Here is a 24,060-nt window from a genome sequence, read left to right on the forward strand (position 1 = left end):
GAAATTAATAACACTTGAAGCCAACATCAAACAGCTGCCTGAGCCTGCTTAGCTTTTTGCCCATAAAAAAAGAGAACAGGATGTTATGCTCTAAATACAAACATTAGATTTGGAATACACTTAAAAGCAGAGAATATTAACTCTCAGGTAGATGATCCTGCCTTATTTGCATACACTGAAAGACTTCTGTGCTTCTGGCTGTTTCCAGTAATGAGACGATACAGGCAGAGTAAATCCATTAATACTATGTGTACACAATGAGAAGAAAGGCTTCTGGCTCTCTCTTGCATGCAAAACAAGAGCAAATAGACAAGGCAGTCAAGCATCCAGCAAAGTATCCTTTGAAATCTCCACTGAGAGGGTACATGTGAAATTAAATATTGAAGCTGCTTTAAAAAAAAAAAAATCCAGTCAAGCCACTGACTGAGAGGATCAAACATCCAGAATTAAATTACCAGCTTCGAAATACCGACTTGATCTGCACATCAATAACTTTATCAGACTTTGCCTATAAGGACAATTACAGACCACACAGTTTCTCTCAAAAGTGTCCTTGTCAGAAATTCAAGAAACTCTCTCCTTCTGTGATGCCTACCATTGCAGCTACCAAGAAGTTAGTCTCATCAAAGAATCCTTTGTATTCTAATTACAAATCACCATATGGTTTAGGGAACCCACATATACAAACGTGATAACACTATGCCCTTTTTTCCTATCACTTTTTTTTTTAAAAGAGGGATTTATAAATTAACTGTCAATAAAATAAAATAACTGGCAGAAGAAATAAATGCTGTTAAAAAAAAAAAGAAACTTCAACTCTACATACAAACTTACACAGGATGACCTGATGATATGCTTGATTTTGATATACAAATCACTCTTATCTAGGTGTGGAAGCAATTAAACTCAATTCTGGACATTCATCTTAATAAAGTCTTTTTGAAAACTAATATGACAAATTATTTTTTCTTTAAGTTTAAATGAAACTAAACTCATTTCTCCCTTGAGATAGTTACCAGGCGGCAGGCATTTAACACACAAGTACCTACTTCCTAATGCTTTTAAAATGCAAGACAGCACATGGTCATTATGAAGGGTTTAGAATTGCCACCTTCCCAGGGATCACCATTCCACCTTGTAGGTCTCTTAAAAACATCATCTGCAATGGTTAACTTTGTAGGGGAAAGCTATTTGACATTTGAATAGGGTAGTATTAAAATAATAAAATGATACTGCAGAAAGCAATTGTAGAGACAAAAAAAAATATTTTAAAGGTACAAAGAAATCACACAAGCCAATGTAAATGCCAATGCCCATACCAAGCACATGTATGTTTAAATGGCTTTGCCAACATTATTCTCAGGAATTCATTTGATATTGTCTCCACCTTATAATGGTGACATAATCACACACAACCATTGGAGAAGCAAAGGTACTTTTTAAGGGATATAAAAAAGGAGGAGCAAATCCAGCCACCCAGATTATCTGCTGGCTTGCAGAGAGTTAACTTCTCCTTAGGATAGGCATGTTACCCAACAGAGAGGGAGAAATGAATTCTGAAAAATAACCAAGAGAGAACATAGTTACATTTCTCAAAGCACATTTGGTGAATAAACCATTACTAACAAACTTCCTCAGTAGTGATTTCTCCTTTGCTCAAATATACTATAATGTTAAAATGCGGCTCACAAGACTTAGGTCAGGCCACAACTTCTATATTATCTATGAAATTACTATATATGATTTATTTCACTTACAGTGAAATTATATGTGAAATAACACAATTTTCTTTATTATAGCAGTATCTTGTGAAAATTCTATATGGGACGCCTGGATGGCTCAGTAGGTTAAGCATCCGACTCTTGATTTTGGCTCAGGTCATGATCTCAGGGTTGTGAAATTGACCCCCATGTGGGGCTCCACACTGAGCATGGAGCCTGCTTACGATTCTCTCTCCCCCTCCCTTTGGGCCTCTACCTCCACCCCTGCACACACACGCTCCATTTCTCTCTCTCAAAAATAAATAATAAATAAAAATTATATTAAATTATCATAAAAAGTTACTCAGATGTTACAACTTGCAAAATTAAAATTTTACTGGTGTTAAGTGGCCTAAAAATAAATACTCACAGAAGTAGTTCATGTAACTTAAAACTGAGCAGCCTGTTTTCTATCTAAGCCAAAGTGTACTTGACTTCAGGGAGTGAGTTCTGTTGACCGCTTAAAGAACAGAAACCTCAGCTTCTAATTGTCTTAAGAGCAGAAGGGGCTACTATGTATTTTGTTTTTATTAGATATGTTTATATTGCCATGAGAGAAATGAGGATGCTATGAAAGAAATCCTTACCAGAAATGAACTTATTCATAATCTCTTACCAGAGAATTTACAAGAAAACAGTAATCTTCTCACCCTCTACTCAGACCAGATTTCCCTACAAGATGATGCATCAATCAGAGCTCATTAACTTTTTTAAGGATGAGAATTAGAAAAGTAAAAAGAGAAATTAAAATTTACCTGTTCATATTAGTTTAATAACTGAATAAAAGATTCAGTTTTACTCATTATACAGGTTCATGACTGTTTTAAACATCTTTGAGTATGTTTCATAATTCTAGTAAAAAATTTAGGTTTCCATGTGAACTATTTCCATGTGTTACACGGGGAATAACAAAAACTATATTTATCAAGCAGCTATTGTGTAACAGTTAGTTTACCTATACTTTCCCTACCTTTCCATGTAGTATTTGTTATTATCCCATTTTTACAGAAGAGAAAACTGAGACTCAGAGAATTAAGCCTTCATATCTAAGATCCAAACATATAAAAATTTAAATTTTCTGTTTAGTAGCATAAAATTGGTACAAGATTTCAGGGCAACCAGATAATATGTAATAAAAACATTTAAGACCATATCACGCGGCTATTCCACTCATAACAATTTCACCTATGGAAATAATAATGGTTAACAACTACAAGGATGTTCATAGTGACACCTCCAACAACAAAGAAACAGGGGAAAAAAAACCCACCTAATGTCCCATAATGGGGCATGAAGTATATTTGAATACGCTTACACAATGAAATACTGTGCAGTTCTTAAGTACAACTTACCCCTCTTGTCCTGGAAATGTGATTAAGGTCCAAAGTTGATGGCTAGAAGTGCTTGGTGCTCCCAAGTTTCTAAAAAGAACCACCAATGACTGGATCCAGACTCCTACCTCCATGTTTAAATAATGAAGAGAACCAGCCCTATTCCAAATGCCACCCCCTCCTCCACCATCCCCTCCTCTTTACCACACCACAGTGTCTTTATGAGGAGGGGAAAGGGGATCAGAGCTCTATATGTACAGTATTTGTGATAAGAGCCTTTTTCTTCCCTTCTTCCCCTTAGGATTTTTTCCTTCCAGTTGACTTCTAGTTTCATAATGTTGTGGTCAGAAAAGATGTATGGTATGACTTCGATCTTTTTGAAATTTTTGAGGCTTGTTTTGTGACCTAATATGTGATCTATTCTGGAGAATGTTCCATATGCACTTGAAAAAACATGTATTTGCTGTTTTAAGATGGAATGTCCTGAATATATCTGTTATATTCATCTGGTCCAGTGTGTCATTCAGTCCAGTGTGTCATTCAGAGCTACTGTTTCCTTATTTATTTTCTGTTTAGATGATCTGTATATTGATGTAAGCGCTCTCCCCTTAAGAAAGGAGAGGGTGATTTACCCTCCCCCAAAGACAAGTGATGGGAGGGAAGAGTTCTTTAAAAGACTCACTTGGAAAGATTAGGGGAGCCTCAAAGAAGAAAAATCTGGCATTGTTGTCCTTAGTTGGATGAGTAGGACCTTGGCAGATTGAGAAATCAGAAGGTGGGAAATGAAGGCACCTGGGTGGCTCAGTGGTTGAGCATCTACCTTCAGCTCAGGTTGTGGTCTCAGGGTCCTGGGATCAAGTCCCACATCAGGCTCCCCACAGGGAGCCTGCTTCTCCCTCTGTCTATGTCTCTGCCTCTCTTTCTGTGTCTCTCATGAATGAATGAATAAGTATCTATTTAAAAAAAGAAATTGGGAGATGTGGTGCTAAGCAACATGAAGCAAGCCAGTTCTCACTAAAAACCCTGCAAGGGTTTAGCACAACTAGATATACTTGAAGTTACAGGTGAGGGGGCAGGCTGGAAATAAGGGCACTTGGGAAATAAGACAAAGGCAGTCTTTAGATGCCCTGCCTTTACCTGAACAGCAAGAGTCCGGTATGTCTCCTCCACTCCAGCTGAAACTAAGTTTACCATCTGGGTCAGTTTTAACAAGGAAGAAAGAGGAAGAGACACCATACTGAAATCCTACACACTAAATAGTAAAACCAACAGTCCCTCCCTCTTTAGCATCCAGAACCCTACTAGCCAAACTTCAGCCTTAGGAAGTAGAAAGGTTGAAGGAAACACTCTGGAGGAAACTGAATAACCAAAAGAAAGACTTGCACATACTGACATTTGTGGATTCTTCAATGGAAAACCTGACCTGCCACCTAATCTACCAGCCTCCAGTGGAGACTACCAATCAATAAAACCCTATTTATGCACACAGAACTTCTAATCAGTTTTTTAATGTTTTAGTCTTGTGAATGGACAACCAAGTATTTCTAGGCATTTAAGGAAAGCTTCTAAGATATAAAATAAAGACTAAAATAAAACATAAGAAGAGATCTTGCAGCAAAGAGAAATACACTCTAATACACCTAGAGAGAGAAATATGCATAAACAAAGAAGGATGCTATAAACCAAAAGAATAACTAGTGCATAAGAAAGAGCTCTAATATGACTGTTAAATAAAAAATTCAGGAAAAGAATTAGAAGAAAAAAATGAAGTAACCATTCAGAAAATAGAACAAAAAATGGAAAACAGGGGAGAAAATAAAAGAATCAGACAATAAATACAGAAGGCTCAATATCTAACCAGGAGAAGCTCGAAAGGGGGGTGGGGGGGGAGCATCAGCAACGAAAAAATTAAATTAAGTTTCCTAGAACTGAAGAGCATGAAGGTCTAAACTGAAAGAGTCCAGTGAACACCCAGCACAAAGAATGGGGGGCGGAGGGGGGGGCGCCCTTCTTGGGCATATTAACAGGAAATTTCAGAAGTCAGGAATAAAGAAAGAATATCCTAAAAACTTCATGAGGAAAAACAGGTTAAATATAAAAGGTCAAGAAACTGATTTGTATCAATTCCCTTGAAACTTTGTGACTATAATAATGGAAACATGAAGAGAACGGTGCCCATCTAAAATTTTCTAAAGGAAGCTTTTGTCAAACTATCCATGCCCAAACTATTATTCAAACAAAGACATTTTTGGTCAGGTGAGTTCTAAAAAAAGCTATTTCCCATGCTGCCTTCTTTGTAAGATTACTAGATAGGCTCTCAGAAGAGGTAGAAGAGTTCTGGGTCTAATAGGACCAAATAAGCTCTACCCCCAAAGGCCCTCCTGCCCATGACAACTGTCAACTCTAGACAAAATACAAAAACAGGTGACCTGAAAGCACTGGGCAGATTCTTGAGGGAGGTGACACTTGGGAAAAGGGAAAAAATTGGGTGAATTACCCATTTTACAGCTTTCAGACTGAAGACCATACTCAGTACTGAAGACTCAGTACTGCTCAGGGCAACTATAACTCTGATAGAAAACTGCAGTCCTGGCCTGAAGACCTGGAGGACAGCTGGGGGTAACCACACAAGGTGGGAAATCTGGGGGAATCCTCAAAAGGGTTTCCAAAGTTCCAAAAGGTACGAGTCTTGAAAATTCCTGAAATCATAGGTTATTCTGTATTTATCACAATACTAATAAACATGAATCATTTTTCTGTTATAGAATTATACTAAAAGTTTCAGTGGTATTCTATAAAAGAGAAGGCATAAAAAATGGCTTATCATGATTACAAATCAATATGCTATGACATATATTTGTATTTTATTATGGATATTATAGTGCATATTGTTATGTATTTCAATAACAGAAAAATGATCTCTACCAGAAACAGACTTTTGGTAGTAGAAAATATTAAAAGGAAACATTAACACAAAATACATGCAAAATAAGATTATTTTAAAATCTAAGTACCTCCAATATTTAATATGTAAAAGTTATTTTTTAAATTGAAGGTTTTTAAAACACATAGCATGAGCACCGTTTCTGATTGTTCTCATCTTAGCGGGTTGGCAACTATTCCAGACACAGGAAAATGTCATTTTGCACTGACATTGATCAAATCATTAAGAGTGTGCCCTAAATCATTTTCGAGTAGGGAGTTAGGGTACCTATTGCTCAATTATAAACTCATTTCCCTTATTAACATGTATCTGGTTTTGTTTACTCATATTATCCACTTAAAGGCTCTATCCCCAAATACAGTCACACTGGGGGTTTGGACTTCACCTGTAAATTTTGGGGAGGCCACAATTCAGTCCTGAATAATGAACACTTATGTAGTTTACACTTCAGGGTTACTATGAATAGTGCTACATGAATGTTCTAGCACACATCTTTTGGTGAATTTCTGTATGTATGTCTATCGGGTGTGTAATTAGGAGCTGAATTACTACTCTTCGGGTATACCCGAAGAGTTCGGCTTAGTAAATACTGTCAAAAAATTTTCCAAAGTGGTTGTAGCAGTTCACTCTCTTACTGGTACATAAAAATGTTCTACTTGTTCCACACTGGTTTTTTTTTTCCCATTTCTTTCACTTTAATCATTTTAGTGGACATATTTTAAGTGATTTTAATGTAAATTGCCTCAAATTATTTTTAGGAATGTGTGCGACATAAAAATACAAATATAGTTAATGCAATAGTCAATCCAGAACCATTTCCTTTTAGTAAGATGTCATTCCGACAAACATAAAATTTGAAAACCATTCTTAAACACATGAAGATCTCTTGATTTTTTTAAAAAGGAAATTTCAAAAACATAACATTATTGTAAAATTTTCAGCCAGAGAAAATGACTGTAACCTCAAAATAGGAAAAGAAAGCTATTAATAATGGAGAGAAACTGGAGTGATGGGAATGAGTCTATGACTCCAGGGCCCTCTAGTCAGTTTTCCAAGGAAACTAAAAAGATAGCAACATTGTCTTACGCTAAAAATCCATACTCAAAAATATGACCATGCCTGTGAAGCTCTAAAGAAGGACCAGGGTCAGATGTATTTAAAAAAAAAAAATCAAGTGTTTGGGACTAAGACCTATGGCTGGCAATAGGCATATTCAGAAAACAAATGTACAAAAAATACACAAGGATATATATTATACAAAAATACAAACAGTGATTAAAATGAGACCCAAGTTATAAAGTCAGTTTAAAAATATTCCTTAGCCAGTAAAATTTGAGGAAAGCGTAATACCTGGTAGTCAAGAGCAGTTGTAATAGGAAACTTGCAGCCTGAACACAGCACTAAATTAAATGATTTTTTTCAGTGTAGAGGGGAGCTAAATTCAGAGTTTTCTTTTGGGGCTACAAGAATATCATGTCACATACCAAGGAAGAAAATGTTCTGTTCAGCTTTGTGTAGTTCAATTTTAACCATAAAGTGGCATATCTTAAGAAAGAATGACTTGGGTAGCAACACAATGATCAGGAGAAAATACAGGAATTAAGCTCAGATGCTCTGAAGTGTAGCCTTTTCCTCTTGGGGAAACAGAAACAAGCTCCTACAGCTGAGTACGAATAAAGAATTTAAGTGACTTCCTTCAATTCTTGGTAACTGCCCCATCAGTGGGGATGCTAATATATGGCAGTGTTTTGGGGCAGAAAAGATGTGAAACAGAAATTCTGCCCACAGATAATTAAAAGTAAGAGAATTAAAGTCATTTCTGAAGAAAAAAACAACGTTATTCTTTCCAAATGATTTTTGTAGGGGCTAGGAGTGGGGGCAGGTGGTGGTGGAGGATATGGGGCCCAAGCAGAGTGCAGACTATTTTTCTTTTGTTCTATAATGCCCTGGTAAAATCCACCCATTTCATTGCTTCTGTCACTTTTTGTTAAGCTCAGAAACTGCAGTGGAGAGGCAGGTTTCTATTTTCTGTTAAGTAGTACCACTGTGTCTTTAAGTCAGAAAAGCCCTGGAATCAACCACTGTTTCGTTGCCAGGAAATTTGGCATCAACTCCTACAGGAAACCTGTGAGTACAGTACCCTGGATTAAAAGCCTGATTGCTTTGGAAGTATGAGAATCATGATTTATTTTTCCATATTAAATTAGTAAACAGAGAAGAAAATAATCAGTCATTCCAATTTCAAGAAAATTTCTATAGCTGAAATCAGGCATTCAACATAAAACTTAGAGAAATAGAACATGTCAAAAAAAGACCTTATTATTGCTGGATCATTTGAAATTCTCAACAAAAAATTCCAAAAGAAGTAGAGGTTTCTAGAAGAGGGTCACACATGAATTTAAATGGAAATTAATTTCTTCAAGAACCTCCCACTTCATTAGGATTGACTCAGAGGAACAGAATGCTACCCACACTTTGCCCCTTTATCCCCTTTTTAAAATCAACAGCTTGTTAGGGTATCAACAAGTAGAATAGGGTTGGCTTTCCTTGGTCCCTCTCTCTCCATGTTCTCTATTCCAGAGAGCCAAAGTTGATTCAACGAGGGAGAAATTTCCCCTTCCTCTTAGAGTTCTTGTGCCAAACTTCCCTGGCAGGGAGCCTTCTCACTCTACTGATTCCTTGTGCATTCATGCTGTAGAGCTCTTTGTGCTCTTACCAAACATAATCTGGGGCTGGAGGCAGGTCTAAGATTAAGCTGGTTTATATTTGCCTTAATATAAAACAGACTTGGTTGCATTTCAAATGCTGTAGGTTTGTTTTACATAACGGAATCAGTTGTTAGAATAGATTTTGTCCTACTATTTATCTTCTCAATCATTCAAAGGCTTAATTGACTGTTCAGAGATCCATTTCAATCTCTAAATTTCCCACCGTTCTCAATCACCTGGAGAGTAACTTACCTGGTTCCATTAATCTTGACCTGTGTATAATGCTGAAAGTAGGACCTAGCACCTTTCGCTCTCAAATTCCAGACCTTCACCCCCTTCTTCTCAGCCCAAACTCCATATAAAATTTCTACCAAATCTAAATATTGCTTTCCCCCCCATATAAGTCAGTGGCATAACACACAGAATTACAACTTGTAGATACAATATTTCCTTTTCATATAATTAAGAAAAGCTAGAATGACTGAAGATTACAAAAATAAATAAATAAAAATGAGGAAGAAGCTAGAGAGTAAGAAGCTCTGACTCCTTTCAGGAGAAGAAAATGGTCATATCTGCCTTAGAAAGACAGGCCCAGGAAGTTTTAATAGTTGTTGTTTTTTCGTTTTTAAGGTTTTATTTATTTATTCATGAGAGACACAGAGAGAAAGAGAGGCAGAGACACAGGCAGAGGGAGAAGCAGGCTCCATGCAGGGAGCCCAATGTGGGACTTGATCCCGGAACTCCGGGATCACGCCCTGAGTCAAAGGCAGATGCTCAACCACTGAGCCACCCAGGCGTCCCGGGAGTTTTAATAGTTAAAAAAGGTACACGGCAAGAGCTAAAGACGTAGGACATTTGCCAGATCAGCTTTTCTAATGTTGAAGATTGACCCTCATTTATAAATGTGATCTTTCTGAAGATGAAATAAAAGATAAGAATTCTAAGGAAATCTAAAAACTTGATTCTGTACATTTATATATATATATGTGTGAGCATACATATCATTTACTCATGTACACATTGTGTATATAACTTATTACATTTTACTAGATGAGTATAGCCACGCAGTTAAATACTTTGTCAATGTGTTCAGCTGGAAATGGTGAGCCAGCTCTATTCTGGTACTTGTCCGGCCTGCTGGCATATAAACACTGTGATGGGGGAACCTGGGTGGCTCCGTGATTGAGTGTCTGCTTTGGCTCAGGTTGTGATCCCAAGTCCTGGGATCAAGTCCCACATTAGGCTCCCGCAGGGAGGGAGCCTGCTTCTCCCTCTGCCTATGTCTCTGCCTCTCCCTCTCTCTCTGTGTCTCTCATGAATAAATAAACAAAATCTTAAAAAAAAAAAAAACAGAAACAAAAACAAAACAACATTATGATATGCTATTGTCAAATTACCAGTCAATAAAGAAATGGAAGATAAAAGGTATGCTGAGCACACTGATGGAACCTGATACTGAAGTCTATACAAGGTGAACTTCTTTTGCTTTGTACCACTTTTTTAGGCAGTATTTCAAATAGTTTAAAACCCTTGAAATTAATTCAGTACTCTCTAAAGTAATACAGGGTTAATTAATAAATATTTAAATGTGCATCTAAATGTTATCAAATATGAAAATTTTGTGATTTTAAAAGACATAATAAACAGCCTACCTGACTATGCCCTACAGGATATAAAGTAGAAAGTTGTTTTTACTAATATGAAGTTATAAGTTTATAATATCACACAGCCTTACTCATTCATAAAGTATCAACAGGAGTTCTTATAAGAAAGATACTGCACATCTACTTCTGAGAACCAAGTATTTTTCCACCATAGAGCCCCTTTCCCTACAGGTAGCCTTAGAGTACAGATTCATCACTGTTACTGACCTTTTAATTCTCAAAACATGTAGTAACATACAATGCTTCATTATACATTTGAGACATTTCAGTTTGATGAAACTTTATACTTCTCAGAGCTAAATAGGTCTTCACTAAAAAAACAAAAAATTAAAATTTTACACTAAAAATATTCACTTAAAGACAGTAAAGAGGAACTAAGAAATAAAAAAGGCATGAAACATAAAGAGCAGGTGTGAATCAATATACATATCAATAATAACATACTGATTATTGATAGTGACATATATTATTGCTATATTATTATATTGATATATCAATATTATATATCAATATTATATATCAATATCAATATTGTTATATATTGTTATATTATATATAACATAATTTGTGAATGGATTAAACAATTCAATCAAAGTCAGAGATTGACTAAATATAAAAGCAAAATCCAAAAATACACTGTTCACAGGAGATATGCTTTAGGTTCCAAGATACAACTAGGTTGAAGGTAAAGGACAAGAAGAAAGACATATCAATGCAAACAGCAACCACTACTAACATCAGACAACACAGACTTTAAAACAAAAAATGTTTTTAAATATTAAAAGGGACATTTCATAATGATAAAGTTCACTCCATCAGGATAATAATAACAATACAAACATATGCACCTAAAAACAGAATCTCAAAATACAAGAGGTAAAAACTGACCAAGTGAAGGGAGAAACAGTCTTGCAACAATCATAGTTAGAGACTTCAATATCCAACTTTTTTTTATGATTTTATTTTCAAGTAATCTCTACACCCAGTGTGGGGCTCAAAATTAAAACCCCAAGATCAGGGATCCCTGGGTGGCGCAGCGGTTTGGCGCCTGCCTTTGGCCCAGGGCGCGATCCTGGAGACCCGGGATCGAATCCCACGTCGGGCTCCCGGTGCATGGAGCCTGCTTCTCCCTCTGCCTGTGTCTCTGCCTCTCTCTCTCTCTCACTGTGTGCCTATCATAAATAAATAAAAATTAAAAAAAATATTTAAAAAAAAAAAAAAAAAAAAAAAAAAAAAAAAAAAAAACCCCAAGATCAAGAGTTGCACGGCCTACTGACTGAGCTGCCTGGGACCCCCCAAATTTCAATAAGGATTAAAAAAAACTAGAGAGAAGATCAACAGGATATTTAAAACTTGGACTACAATATATACTAACTAGACTTAACAGACATCTATATAAATACTACATACACATCATTCTCAAGTGTATATGGAACATTCTCAAGGAAAGATCATATCCTAGTCTTAATAGAGCAAGCCTTAATAATTAAAAAGGATTAAACTATATGAAGTCTGTTCTTTGACTATAATGAAGTGAAATTAGAAATTAATAACAAGGAGGCCCCTTCCAATATTTTGGAAATTCACAAATATATGAAAATTAAGCAGCATATTCCTAAATGACTAATGGGTTAAAAAAAAAGAAATCAAAAGGAAATCAGAAAAATACTTTAAGATAACAAAATGAAGACACGACATACCAAAACTTATGCAATATAGCTAAAGTAGTGCTTACAAGGAAAAGTATAACTTTGAGTACTTACATTGAAAAAGAAGAAAAATCTCAAACCAATAACCTAACCTTTCACCATCAGATTCTGGACGAAGAAGAGAAAACTTAACCTAAAGCAAATGGAAGGAATGAAATAATAAATATTAGAGTGGAAAATAATGAAATAGAGAATAGAAAAATAAAACAGCAAAGAAAACAAAAACAAAAACAAAAGTTGTTTCTTTGAAAAAGTGAACGAAATTGACAAATATTTACTTAGACAAACCAAGAAAAGAAGACAAAAGTTATCAAAATCAGGAATGAGAGAATATTAAAAATAAAAGGATTATAAGGGAATACTATTAACAGCTATATACCAACAAATGAGACAGCCTAAATGAAATGGACAAATTCCTAGGACATAAACTATCAAGACTGACTTACGATGAAAGAAAAAATCTATTTAGAGGGAACACTCTCAAATTCATTCTATTAGGCAAGTATTACCTTGAGAGCAAAACTTGACAAAGATGTCATGAAAACTATTGACCAATATCTCTTATGAATTTAAACACAAAAATTCTCATAGCGAACTAAATCAAGCAACATATAAAAAGGATAATATACCATGACCAAGTGGGATTTATTGCAGAAATGCAAGGCTGACTCAAAATCCAAAAACCAATTAATGAAATATTCCATATAAATGGAATAGGCAAGAAAAACATGATCTTCTCAATAGACACAGAAAATGCATTCAATCAAATCATGATTTAAAAAAAAAACTCAATAATTAATAGAAGGTAATGTCCTCAACTAAATAAAGGGCATCATCTGTGAAAAACCCAGAGATGATGACATAACTAATGGTGAAAGAATGAAGTTTTTTCTACTAAGCTCAGAAACAAGACAAGGGTCCACTCCCTAATGGAATATACCACTCCTATTTAACATCGCACTGGATGTTCTAGGCAAAGAAATTAGGCAAGAAAAGTAAATAAAAAACATCCAGATTGGAAAGGAAGAACTAAACTATCTCTATTTGCAGATGACATGATCTTATATTTAGAAAATCCTAAGGAATTAGAAACTATCAGAAACTATTAGAAACTATTAGAACAAATAAACAAGTTCAGCAAGGTTGCAGGTTACAAGATCAATATGCAAAAATCAATTGTATTTCTACATAGTAGCAATAAAGAAACCAAAAATGAAACCAGAAAAACAATTCCATTTATACTAGATTCAAAAAGAATAAAGTATTTATGAATGAATTTAACAAAAGAAATCATGTTAATTTTATTAACAAGATTTATACATTGAAGACTGTAAAGCTTGTTGAAAGGAATCACAGGAGATCAAAATAAATGGAAAGACATCTGTTATGTGTTGAACTGTGTCCTCAATGTCAAACCCCTAAACTCCAATATCTGCAAATGTGACCTTATTTTGAAATAGGGTCTTTGTAGATATAATCAAGTTAAGATGAGGTCATACTGGTTTAGAATAGTCTCTAATGCAATGACTGGTATCCTTATATGAATAAAAAATTTAGATACAAAGACACATAGGGAGGATGCCACTTGAAGACAGAGGCAGAGATTGGAGTGTGATGTACCTACAAGCCAAGGAATCACCAGAAGCTACAGGGGAAGCTCAGAACAGATTCTCTTTCAGAGTACCCAATGAGAACCAACCTGTCAACATCTTGATTTTGGACTTCTAACCTCAAGAACAACGACAATAAATTTCTGCTATTGTAACACACTCAGTTTGTGGTACTTTGTAGGGTAGTCCTAGAAAACTAGTAAAACACTTCATGTTCGTGAATTAGAATATTTGATGATACTGTATTTCCCAATGTAATTTACAGATTCAATAAAATCCTTATCAAAAGTCTAGCTGCTTTTGACCAGCTGACAAGCTGGTCCTCATATTCTTATGGAAATTCAAAGGACCCAGAATAAGCCAAACAATCTTGGGGGAAGGAGGAGAACAAAGTTGTAGGGCTCATACTTCCTGATTTCAAATCTTATTACAAAACCACAGCAATCAAGACAGCGTGATATTGACATATAGAGAAACAGACTGCTGAGATATAATTGTGACCAGCAATAAATCCTTACATTTACAGCCAATTAATTTTCAACAATGGTATCGATATAATTCAATACGAAAAGAATAGTCTTTTCAACAAATGATGCTGGGACTAGATATCACACGCAAAAGAATGAAGATGGGCCATTATCTCATAGCATGTTAGCTATGAGATAAATTATAAATTAGCTCAAAATTAATCAAATACCTAAATATAAGAGCTAAAAGTATAAAACTCTTAGAAGAAAACATAGGCATAAAGCTTCACAACCTTGGATTTGACAATGGCTTCTTAAATATGACACCAAAAGTATAAAGCAATAAAAGAAAAAAAATAAATTGGACATCATCAAAATTTAAAACTTGTGTGGAAAAAAAAAAAAAAAACTTGTGTGGTTCAAGGACATCATCAACAAAACAAAAAGACAAAAAAGAATACAAAAATATTTTTATAAATCAGATATACAACAAGGGACCTATACCTAGAATGTCTAAAGAATACTTAAGATTCACTACTAAAATAATAAATGACCCAATTTTAAAATGGCCAAAGTATCTGACCAGACTTTTCTCCTGAAAAGATAATACAATGGCCAACAGGGATCCCTGGGTGGCTCAGCAGTTTGGCGCCTGCCTTTGGCCCAAGGCAAGATCCTGGAGTCCCGGGATCGAGTCCTGCATCGGGCTCCAGGCATGGAGCCTGCTTCTCCCTCTGCCTGTGTCTCTGCCTCTCTCTCTCTCTCTCTCTCTCTCTATCATAAATAAATACATACATACATACATACATACATAAATCTTTAAAAAAAAATACAATGGCTAACAAGCACATGCAACAATGCTCAATGTCATTAGCCATCAGAGAAATGCAAATGGAAACCCTATGAGATACCATTTCACACTCACTAGGATTGTATTTGTGTTGGATTGTGTTTCCCCAAAAAGATAAGAAGTCCTAAGTCCCAGTACATCAAATGTGCCCTTTTTTTTTTTTTAAGATTTTATTTATTTATTCATAAGAGACACAGAAAGAGAGGGGCAGATGAGCCAAAGGCAGATGCTCAACCACTGAGCCACCCAGGTGTCCCACATGTGCCCTTATTTGGAAACAGGGTCTTTATAGATGTTAACCGGTAAAGTGGGAGGGCCCTTAATCCCATATGACTAATATCTTTATAAGGAGACACATAGCAAGACCATGTGACAACAGAGGCAGAGATTGGATTGATACATTTACAAAGCCAAGGAACACCAAGTACTGACAGCAAACAACAGAAACCAGAAGAGATAAGGGCAAAATTCTCTCCTAGAAGTTTCAGAGGAGACAAGGCCCTGACAAAAACTTGATTTTTTTTTTTTTTATCTCCAAAACCGTGAGATAATACATTTCTGCTGTTTTAAGCCACCCAGATCATGGTACTTTGTAACAACATCCCTAGGAAACTAATACAGATGACTACAAAAACAGAGATAATAACAAATGATGTCACAGACATGAAGAAATTGAAGCCCTCATACCCTAATGGTGGAGATATAAAATGGTACACTGCTTTGGAAGACAGTCTGGAAGCTCCTCAAAAGACTAAATGTAGAATTAACCACACCTAGAAATTTCACTCCTGGGTATACACAAAAGAAATAAAAATGTAAGTCCACAAAAAAACCCCACAAAAACTTATACATGAATGTTCACAGCAGCATTACTCACAATAGCCAAAAAGCAGAAATAACCCAAATCTCCATCAACTAATGAGTAGACAAATAAAATTTCTACATTTAATGGAATATTATTTAGCAATAATAATATTAATCCTGAAAAAATTATGCTAAGTGAAAGAAGGCAATCACAAAGGACCACATCTTATATGATTCCATTTAAATGAAATATCCATGATGGAAAAAAAAAAAAAAAAAGAAATATCCATGATGGGCAAATATATAAAGGCAGAAAGTAGATTAGTGGTTGTCTGGGCTGGTCACTGGTTGGCTGAGTGATAAAAATATTCTATAATCAACTGTGGTTCTGGTTACATAATTCTCTGAATATCCTAAAAGCAATTACTTAATACACTTTAAATGGGTAAACTGTATGACATGTGAATTCTATTTCAATAAAGCTGTTAAAAAATAAGTATTATATCCTTATCACACTTAACAAAGCTAATAATAATTCTTCAAAGTCATTACATGCAGTTAGTGCGTGAATTTCTGATTGTTGTTGCATAGTGTTTTTGTTTTTTGCTTTTGTTCTTACAGTTTGTTTGATTCAGGGTCTAAGTGCGGTCCACACACAGTAATTGGTTGGTATGTTCCTTAAGCCTCTTTTAAACTAAAGGTTTTTTTTCTTATTTGTTTAAGAAGCAGACTGTTTATGTCACTAAAAATTCTGCAGGCTACATTTTTTAAAATTTTTTTTAAAATTTTTATTTATTTATGATAGTCACAGAGAGAGAGAGAGAGAGAGAGAGAGAGAGAGAGAGAGGCAGAGACACAGGCAGAGGGAGAAGCAGGCTCCATGCACCAGGAGCCCGACGTGGGATTCGATCCCGGGTCCCCAGGATCGCGCCCTGGGCCAAAGGCAGGCGCCAAACCACTGCGCCACCCAGGGATCCCTGCAGTCTACATTTTGATGAATATATTCCCATGATGTTATTTAACATATTCCATTGCACCTAATATTTCCTGTAAATTGATCAAATTCAGGTTCCATTTCTATAGCAATTATTATAGAACTTATGATCATTAACTAGTTCCATTAAATTATGAGGGTTTTATAAAATGGTGAATTCTAATTATTTTTTCATTTGTCATTTAGAAAATCATTTAGAAAATATGAAGATAAGCATCCCTCACTAACTATTTTGTTATACTAAAAGTCAGTTCTTTTAAAACAGGAAAAATTTAAAAAAATTAAATAGGAAAACTTGATTCTTTTATTTACCTGTTTTCAGGATAATGGACTGGAAACTTCCACTTCTGGCCATAATAGAGTAACGGGGCCCAGATTCTTTCCCTCTCCCTCTACTCCTCCCCCTGCTCATGTCTCTTTCTCTCTAAAATAAAATATATAAATCTTTTAAAAAAGCAGGGAAGGATAAAGATCTATCATTAGAAATAGACCCCAAATGACATATATGATAGAATTACTGAACAAAGACATTAAGACATTATATTCTCTGTATGTTTAATAGAGGAAGGCATGAGGACATTAAGAACAGAAAAAGAAGATATAAAAATCTTCTAGAAGTTGAACTTCTACAAAGAAAAAAATACCATGTCTGAGGTGAACAATGGATAGGATTAATAGATTACACACTGTTAAAGAAACTACTAAAAATAAAATGATATTGAAAACAAAGATTGAAAAAGAAATGAACAGAGAATCAGTAAGCTGTGAGACAACATAAAGCAGTTTCATGTAGGCGTAACTGGAATCCCAGAAATTGGAAAGGGGGAGAAGGGACAAAGCATGTGAAGAAATATACTAAAACTCTCCAAATTCAATTAAAACTATAAACTCACAGACCCAAGAAGTACAGCAACCTTAGAAAAAAGAACCTTAGAAAAAAGAAACAAAAACATCACACCAAGGCACATCATAAACAGCTTAAAACCAATAACAAAGTGAAAACTGTGGAAATAGCTAGTGAAAAGACATCTGATGTAAAGAAGGACAAAAAATTATAGATTTCTCATTAGAAACAATACAAGTCAGAAGATAAGCAACAACATTTAAAGTACTGAAAGGAAAAAAAAATCTGTCAACCATAAATTCTCTAGCCAGCAAAAATATCTCTCAGAAATAAAAGCAAAAGACTTTAGAGACATACAAGACATACAGAAGATGAGAAAATTCACCACTAGCAGAGTACCACTGCAAGAAATGTTAAAGACCTTCAAAAAGAAGGAAAATAATATCAGATGGAAATTCCAATCTATGCAACAGAATGAAGAGCATAAGAAATGGTATTCATGTAAGTAAATGTAAAATAATTTTTATTTTAAAAACCTCTTTATAAGACTATTGACTGTTTAAGCAAAAAATAAAAACACTGCATTGTGCAGTATACAACATAATATAATACATATAGTAGTATTACAAAATTACATAAATATATGAGTACAATAGCACAAAGGCCAGGATAGTGAAAAAAGAAGTATACTGTTGTAGGGTTTTTGTATTTGACATCAAGGGGTTACTTGAAAACTAAGTTAAACTTAGGTAAGTTAAAGATGCTAACTCTAAACTGTAACAACCACAAAAACAAAAACAAGAAAGTAAAGCAAGTAAGCTAATATAAGAGAGAAAACAAATCTAAAAAAAGAAACATATCAGAAAAAGAAGTAAATGGGAAGAACAGAAAAAACAAATGGCATATTAAAACTCAACCATATCAGTAATCACATTAAATGTAAATGGTTTAAATAACCACATTAAAGATAGAGAATGTCATACTGCATTAAAAAAAGATTTCCAACTATGTGTTGCTTTCAAGAAACCATTTTAAGTATGACACAGATAGGTTGAAAGTAAAAGGATGGGAAAAGATAGATCATGTGAGTGCTAATTTTAAAACAGCTGAAGTGGCAGGGCACCTGGTTGGCTCAGCAGATAAGCCTCTGCCTTCAGTTCAGATCATGATCCCAGGATTCTGGTGATCAAGCCTTGTATTGGGCTCCCTGCTTAGTAGAGAGTCTGCTTCTCCCTCTCGCTCTGCTCCTCTTCCCACTCCTGTTCTCTCACTCGCGTTCTTAAATAAATAAATAAAATCTTAAAAAAAAAAAAAGCTGAAGAGGCTACATTAATACTAAGCATAGATTTCAGAGCAAGCTGTATGGAAAAAGCTCTCAAAATATGTATAGAAAAATCATCAAATGTTTGGAAGCTAAACGATACACTTCTAAATAACTCATAGGTTAAAGAATAAATCACAAGGGAAAGAGGACATACTGAAATGTATGCAATGCAATTAATATGATACTTAGAAGAAAATTTATAGCATTAAAATGCTTATATAAAAAGAGTAGAAAGGTTTAAAATCAAGGACTTCTATATTTTTTTATTTTTAAAGATTTCATTTATTTATTCATGAGAGACTCAGAAAGAGAGAGAGGCAGAGACACAGGCAGAGGGAGAAGCAGGCTCCATGCAGAGAGCCTGATGTGGGACTCGATCCCAGGTCTCCAGGATCATGCTGTGGGCTGAAGACAGTGCTAAACCGCTGAGCCACCCAGGCTGCCTGACTTCTATCTTTAAAAACTAGAAAAAGAGCAAATTAAATCCAAACTAAGCAGAATAAAATTATTAATAAAGTGCAGAAATCAATGAAATAGAAATCAGCAGTGGAGAAAATCAATATAACAAAAGCTATTTCTTTAGAATCATCAGAATTAATAAAATTCCTGCTAGCATTATCAGAAAAAAAAAAAGATTCTGCATCTTAAAAAAAAAACCTTTTTATTATGGAAAATTTCACACATATATACATGTAGAGAGAACAGTATAATAAACTCAGTGCAAACAATCACCCACTCAATTTGTGGTCAATGTTTTTTCATCTAAACCATCTCCGTCCCACAATTCCCTCACCCTGGATTATTTTGAAGCAAATCTCACACACTGTATTATTTTATCTGTAAATACTTTAATTTATGAATATGATTATCTCTTAAGTATATAAACCTCTATGTTCTGCGTTACGATACTAAGAAGGAATAAAACTTAATTTGTAAACAATAAAAATGCCCCCAACCATCTTCTTCCCTTCCCCAGGCTTAAGGATTGGCCAAATCAACAGTCTTAACCCCATCCCATGGAAGTAGTTGCTCTCACTGCCAGAGGCAGAAATTCTTTCCCTTAACCCTCTAAGGAACAGACTTCAGGAAGGCCTAGCGTTGGTCTTGATGAAGGAATGGAAACTGAGCTTTGATTCACACAAATTGACAGTGGACATTCAGGCACATCCTAGAGTCTGCACTTGGTTACTGTACCTTGTGAGCAGCCATGTAATAGCCAGTCTCCACAATAGTCAAGACTTACCAGGATAGTATAAGCCTCCCTTCTCCCCCACCCACCTACCTACCAACACAAGAACGACAAAGGTGACCTGAAGGTCTATATTCTGATCGGGTGATATTTTTGTCAGCTAACGGGCCCTCAAATGCCAGAAAAACTTAAAACTTCGAATAAGAATATGCCATGCCATCCTCTGTTTTTGTGCAACTATCACCATATGGATATATTTCTGTATCCTTTGCTGTTAAACAAATTTTATATTCCTTAACTTATGTGATATTTTCTTTTCCATTGTGACACCATGAAAATTAGTGTCAGAATAGTTATAATATGAATGTAGAAGACTCTAAAAGATACATGAGGGAATTCAAGGAATTAAAGGGAAAGAATATAGGGGGACCATATTTGGCATTCGACCATAAAAACTTCATTATAGATGAGAGAAAAATTTTTCCAATGGAATATGCACACAGCCTGCTACAGGACTCTGGGCAGCCAGGCACATGGAACTGAAACAAACTAGCTCCTAAAAGGAAAGGAGCTAGACTTAACAATTTTCAAGTTGCTTCTATTGGCAGATGTTTCAGAGGTTCTCCAGTAGGAATTAAACAGGAAATGACTGACCGGCTTGGTATTCTAACTGGTCAGAGAAACTAAGACAGATACTGTAAATTCCAATGTCTAAGACAGAAACACCTGGAATGGTAATGGGGAGAAGGTCCCAAGATGTCCTCTTAGAAACTCTGGTGAACTAGAAGATGGCAACCTTCCAGGCAGAAGACAGATCTCTGCCAATGTTCCAGCTATGAAAAAATGTGACAATTGAGCTAGAAATGTTTTAAATTTTCATTGATCGGGTTCTCTCAGTTGAGGGAGGAGGAGTGTGTGTGTGGACTATCATAGGCAAGAAACATGAAGTTTTAAATTGTGGGGATGGTTTAACATGTATGAGCTCCAGTGTTTGTTTTCACAGACCTTTCTTCTAAAACAGAGCTGTAACCTTAAAGCTATATGGTTTCTGCCAGCAAACTTTTTTTTTAATGTTCAAAGATATATTCCCCCAAATTATTTTCTACTTGGAATAGATATTTCCCAAGTGGGAGATTAAGAGTACTTGAGACATGAACCTTATGTTGGTAAAAGAAGAAACTTCTTTTTGAGATCAGCTCAAAAGACAGATGAATATACGTATTATATTAAGCCAGGTAAAAATATGTGACTATTTGAGCTTTGCCTGAAAGTTGTAACATATTTTTCATCATATCAGTAAGGTCCATGAAAGTGAAATGGTCTTGAGACAATTTAATCGAAATATTAAATAACTGAATAATGCATTCAGATATAAATTCTGTAGATGTCATAGATGACTTGGTGGATAGGAGCCAAAAGAAATAAAGGGAGAAAGCCTGGCTTCTTAAAGGTTCCCTATATTGGGAGAAACAGTCGTCCATGGGTCTCTTTCTCTCTTGCACATCTTGCTGAGCATGCCAAGAATATGTGGCCCTAACCATTTCTCAAGGTTGTATTTGGCACGAGAAACCTTAAAAGATAAGGCAATGTTTCCCTTGAGACAAAAAACAGGTTTGCTTACCTCTGGCTATAAAATGGTCGATTCCCCAAGTTCAGAGTTCCCCTGCTATAATACAATTCACTGCCATGCAGGTATCCATCTGGGCCCTTGGCAAAACTCCATATGCACCCCCCCCCACACACACTCACAATGGGACCACAGGGCAAGGAAAGCACTGATAACATGCTCTCTATACCAAGGGTAATAAAATCCTGTCTCTGACCCAGGTCTCTTGTGTCTTCTACCAACATCCATGAAACAGGAACAGGCAAACCTTTTAGCTAGTAAGTAGGGTAAAATCAAATCCCAGTATCAATACCTTGCCCCCATCCCTTTTGGTTCAGTTTAAAGTCTTCCACTGAGGCTATAGCCTCTGCTAGGAGTGGGGTGTAGGATGAACAGGAACTCTCTCCCCATCCCCAACCCCTAGTTCCTTCAAAAGACTTAGAAAAAAGAATCTGTACTACTCAGTTCCTAATGAAAAAATGAGAAAAGGGACAAGGGAGAGTCCCTAGCAATCTCCTCTAGCCATGAAAAACTATAACCCTTCACAAAAGTGGCAGCAAATCACATCCCATGATCCCTCAAGAAGTGGCATTTCCTGTCTGAAAAGAGATGCTCATTGCATATGGAAAATGATAACCTCCAGTGTCACCAGCCTCCAAGCAGAGAACTAATCTGAAGCAGTGAAATTCTCTGGAAAGCATGGGATGGGGCAACCATTGGCAAACACCAGGCAGTTCAAAAAAATTACTGGTCCAAGCCCCCACCCAAATGCAAACAGGAAGCCCAGTGCTTAGTCAATTTGGTTTGGATTTTGGCAAACCATATTCCCCACATGGGATTCCTATTGAGCCCAATCCACCAAGCAACAAGGAAGAGAATGACTTTGTGCTCATGTATGGGGTGATCACGCAGTTACCACAGAATGCAAAACTGGACAACCATGGTGTGTTTTTAATTTCTGCAAAAGTTCAGGTATCTGGGCTCAAGTTTTCTGTCGTTTGTAACTTGATAAACTTAAAGCTTCTGAGTTTATTTTATATGAAATTATATGAGATTTGGATGGGCCAAAAACACCTGGAACTTATTTATAAAGGTACTGTAAGATTTCGATATTTAATGTGATATAAACGTAAAACTACAACTGAAACAGATTACATATGAACATAAAACATCGTGTATGAATTAGTTCTTATGTAACTCAGGCAATATTGTGAACCATAGGAAGTATCCCTGTGTCAACTTTTGGGGTACTTTTAAAAAATCTCTGATGATTCTTGATATTATTTGGATTGTGTAATGGGATATTTTGAGTTAGTTTTTGGAAAGCTAGAGTATTAAAATATTGAATTAATGAATACTTCTATTTCATTATAGATCACATATAGGTTTCTACTTCTATGAAATTCTCAGATAATGCTTGGTGTTCCCCTGGAGGGAAGCTAGAATTTTGTTTTTCTTTTCAGGCAGCTGAGGAAGGCGGGTAATGAGATTGACAATGAGTTCAAGGAGTCTGAACTTGCATGTTCAGGAACAAAGGCCAGATGTTTAGGCAGAGGGTAATAAAGAGAAACACATGCTCTAATAGGGTAATATATAGCATGGTACATTAAAACCTGTTATGGGGGAAATTAATAAGTTTCCCTATAAGAATAAGATCAAAAGAAACCTAATTAAATCAGAAATGTTAACATGACCCTAGGAAATGTTTTTTTGTCATGAAAGAAGTTCTCCCTAAGGGCTCATGTGAGACAATATAAATTACATTCCTGGCACCCTGTCTCTGCATCTAATATTATTCTCCCACTCCCTAGAAGACTTTAATTCCTGATGGTCCTCAGGGACACATAACTGCCTTACCCTCTAAGTGAGCTGTGCCTCTAGGTTCTCTAGTTTTGGTTATCAGATTATGGTGAAGCCCTTTTTGATGCTAAATACATGAACAAAATCTACCTTCCTTGAATATTAAATGAATTTATATATTTTTAAGAAAGTTGGTCCCCAGAGTTTCATTTCTGGACTCTGGGACATGTTAGATATTCTTTTCCTCCAAGGCATGTTTTAAATACAAACCTGAATTTCATTGTGTTAAAATTGTATTTTTATCAGGAAAAGGAAGAGGCTGCGCCAGGGAGAAGGTCAGAGAGAAAAATGGCTATGCTCCCAACAAAATTAGCTTTCCATGTCCTGTAAATTCCACCAGGACCTCTCTAGCAATATGAAACAAATTTCATCATTTAGACCCAGACTACCATCTTG

At 35.6% G+C, this 24,060-nt stretch overlaps 1 protein-coding gene across 2 annotated transcripts in view; it reads right to left on the reverse strand.

The window, feature by feature from the left end:
* Positions 1–24,060, reverse strand: part of AFG1L (AFG1 like ATPase) — a 205,460-nt gene that overhangs the window by 32,271 nt on the left and 149,129 nt on the right. The gene's annotated exons all lie outside the window — the stretch shown is intronic.

Source organism: Vulpes lagopus, chromosome 1, assembly GCF_018345385.1.
Source record: "Vulpes lagopus strain Blue_001 chromosome 1, ASM1834538v1, whole genome shotgun sequence".
Taxonomy (NCBI): Eukaryota; Metazoa; Chordata; class Mammalia; order Carnivora; family Canidae; genus Vulpes; species Vulpes lagopus.